Genomic DNA, 3,720 nt, shown 5'->3' with positions numbered 1-3,720 from the left:
AGAGAAAGAGGGAGAGAGAGAGAAAATGGGTGTGCCAGGGCCTCCAGCCACTGCAAATGAACTCCAGACACGTGCGCCCCCTTGTGCATCTTGCTAATGTGGGTCCTGGAGAGTCGAACCAGGGTCCTTGGGCTTTGCAGGCAAGTGCCTTAACCGCTAAGCCATCCCTCCAGCCTCTAGCCATGATACTGAGCCCCTGCTGTGTTATTGTTATTTGATGCCATGCTTTCACTTAGTGTTTCCCAAATGTCTGATCTTAAAGTAATCTCAAGATTATAAAATTGCAAGAATCATTCTAACAACATTATTTCCTGATGCTTGAAAGTGAATATCCAATAAAAGATGCTGTCTTAAATAAGAACAATCCCGCAATACAAGCATCCAGAAAGTTCACATAAATGAATATATACATATATATATATATAATATATATATATATATAGTATACTTATATAATATACATATATATTCATTAATAACAGCAATCTTTAGATTTTATTCAAGTTATCTAATAGTTTTAATCTGGTCCTTCTTTTAAAATCATCCACACTAGATTTAGATACATAGATTTAGTTGTCATGTCTCTGAAGTTTCTGAACTTAGCTTTGACAACCGTAATACTGTTGAAGATGATAGAACTGTTTCTTGGTAGAAGTTCTTCCAGTTTATTTTCCTCTTCTTCCCTCAGTTGGATTTTATGTCATCAACTCATGCAGGAATACCATGATGTGACCATGTTCCCCTTTTATCTTGCCAAATGTCTTCTCTTGATAATTAATGTTTTCAGGTGGCCTTTGGAGGCTATGCAAATAATCCATTTCCCGCCTAAACTTTAATTTATTCATTTATGTTGGCACAGATAAAAGATTCTTATTTTAATTAATAGGTTTCAGTCCAATTTCTCATTACTTACTTTGAGGTTTAAAAACATTCTATGTTTGTTCTCAGTGGATTTCCTTAAAGTACTTTTTATGTTATTATTTGGATAATTTTCCAAAAGTTACCTTTTTATTTCTTTAATAAAATATTTTAGGCTTATGTTATAAATTCTTTGCATGAACTCTAGATTGATTCATTTCTCTAAGGATTTCTGCTTCCCTTCATTGGTTAATGTGCTTCAGTAACCAAGGTCCAAATGCTAGAAGTGCTCATTAATATTGGAGATGGAGGATCCAAGCCTTTTAGGTGAAAAATTAGGGAATGCACACGCACGCACACACACACACACACTCAGAATGTAGTTTATTTAGTCATGTATTTACTTCCATAATTAATTGTTCATACCAATATCCATCCCACATTGAGCAGCACAGTGCTCATTCTGTTTTCTCCTTTTCTATCTGTAATCTTGGCTGACATCTACACTCTCATTATACTGGGAAAACATTATTTAATCAGTGAGTCCCATGTATACCTCCCACTGCCAATATTTTCCTCTCCCATGCAAGGCTCCAGCACACTGTGCAGGGCAAGGCTCTCACTGGGCTGTTCCTTGCAAAAAGACTGATTATCCTGGACAGACTTCAATAGCTCTCATCAGAATGTCACCACCATCTTGGGCAGGAGAGGCTTGTTACCGGTAAAATCCTTATATATTTATTATATAGTATCATTAATGATCCATTTGCCATAATATCTTGGAGTGCTTTCTAGTTATATTACAGCCCATATTTTACTTTCAAAAATCATGAGTTTTAAGTCTCCTTCAGTCATGAGCTCTTAGGAGCCTGTGGATCTCTCGGCTCAGGGAATTTTGTGGAAGAGGTGACAGAAAGATTGTCAGAGCCACAGGTTGAGACATCATGCCCAGAGGCATTCCCTCCTTCCCCCAAAAGAAAATCACTGTCTGCTGCTCCCACAAAGCATAAACCACAACCCCATAGGGAATACCTGCAACCCAATGAGGAAGGTCCCCAATGGAAATGGTGCAGGAATGAGAGAAAAGAGGGTACCAACACATGATATATCCATGTGAAATATGTGGTTGCTACTACTACTACTACTACTAATAATAATATAAGATATATCTTGGGCTGGAGATATGACTTAAAAGTTAAGGCATTTGCCTCCAAAGCCAGAGGAACCCAGTTCAACTCTCCAGGACCCATGTAAGCCAGATGCAAAAAGGGGCACATGCATCTGGAGTTCATCTGCAGTTGCTGGAGACAACTCTCTCTCTCTCCCTCTTTATCTCTCTCAAATAAATAAATAAAAATATTTTTAAATATATGATCTTGAAAAAATAATATGAGGATAGACAAAAAATTACTAAAACTCTAAATTCCTATATGTAGATTTGATCTTTGTACACATATATTTTTTGCCCATTTTATATATCAGTTTACATGCTCTCTTGCTAGTTACTTTAATATATTTATCCAGATATTTTCATAGTTTCTGCCTCCCAATGATTGAAGTCAATGTCACTAAAGTGTCATTACTCACAAAGATTTTTGCTTGTTTGTTTGAGCTATATGAAAATATTACCTTTCTCTTCTGTCAAAATCTTTTGGTGGTATTTCTTTGACCTGGCCTTTATATTCCTAGAATGGAAAGCACACAAAACAACACTTCATCATTATATGTGAATGTGAGTCCTGCTGAAAACGACAGAAGGGTCTGAATAAAACGGAGATAACCCTGCCTCGATGAAGCAGGGAATTTGGAAGACTGTCAGAGCTAAGGTTTGCTTCTGTGATCTGATGATAAATACATTACCAGTGTTAGAACTGGTCACGTACTCATTAACATGTTAATGATACTATTTTTAAGTTTTCTAAGAGAAAGCATAGGCCCTAACATGAAATTTTTATTTTGGCTATGATGATGAACAAATAAATGTCTACCTGGAGCGGTCAATTGGAGGAAGCAGGTCTATGACAGCAATCCCACTGGGGAGTCATGGTTTCTGGAGGGAACTTGGCAGCCATGATAGATATGCTTTCAAAGGACAGCAAGAAGAATGTCAACTGTCCCACATGGACTTTCATATGGCAACCCTTTTATTTACTTAGACAGGCACAGGGTAATTTCTACCTTGACTCCTTGAGTCTCGCTGGACATTGTGATGGGTTTGGCTTAAGAAAGATGTAATCTGATTTCCACAATGACACTGCAGATTACACATTAATGTATGAAGATTTGTAAGGTATGACTAAACTCAAAAGTGTAGAGTAAGCTTTTATTGTTAATCCCCTAAGGGATATTGGCAAGTTAATTAAATCATACTGCTTCTTTTATATACAGTCTCTTTCTTTGTGTATTTTTTCCATGAAGCCTTGCATTATAATATAATTCAGAGATATTAAAAAGGCATAAATTAACTAACTGCATCAGGCTTATTACCTCTCATATACTTTTAATCTTCCATTTGCTTTAACCATGGGATCTCCATAGGCCACCTATGCTTCCCAGACATTGTGACATTGCTTGTAATATCAATATCCTTAAATTTTATTGCAAAATGGTAATTTAAGTTTTGCAAAACATCCATTAGATTATGATTCATATTTAATATTAATTAATATTTAATAATAGGAAAATATTTAGATCTCACTCAGTTCCATTAGCACATGAGAAGTTAATAACTGGTAAGAATGATCAAGAATGGGGATAGGAGAGGATTCTCAAGAGAGAAGCATCTAAAATCATAAATTTACAAGGAATACAAAGAGGTTTATGTAAAAGTTGACTGAGTGTATTTACATATGTGCAAAAATA

This window comes from Jaculus jaculus, chromosome 12 (assembly GCF_020740685.1).
Source record: "Jaculus jaculus isolate mJacJac1 chromosome 12, mJacJac1.mat.Y.cur, whole genome shotgun sequence".
In the NCBI taxonomy this organism is placed as follows: Eukaryota; Metazoa; Chordata; class Mammalia; order Rodentia; family Dipodidae; genus Jaculus; species Jaculus jaculus.
The sequence above is the reverse complement of the archived record's forward strand: the minus strand, read 5'-3'. Positions refer to the sequence as shown.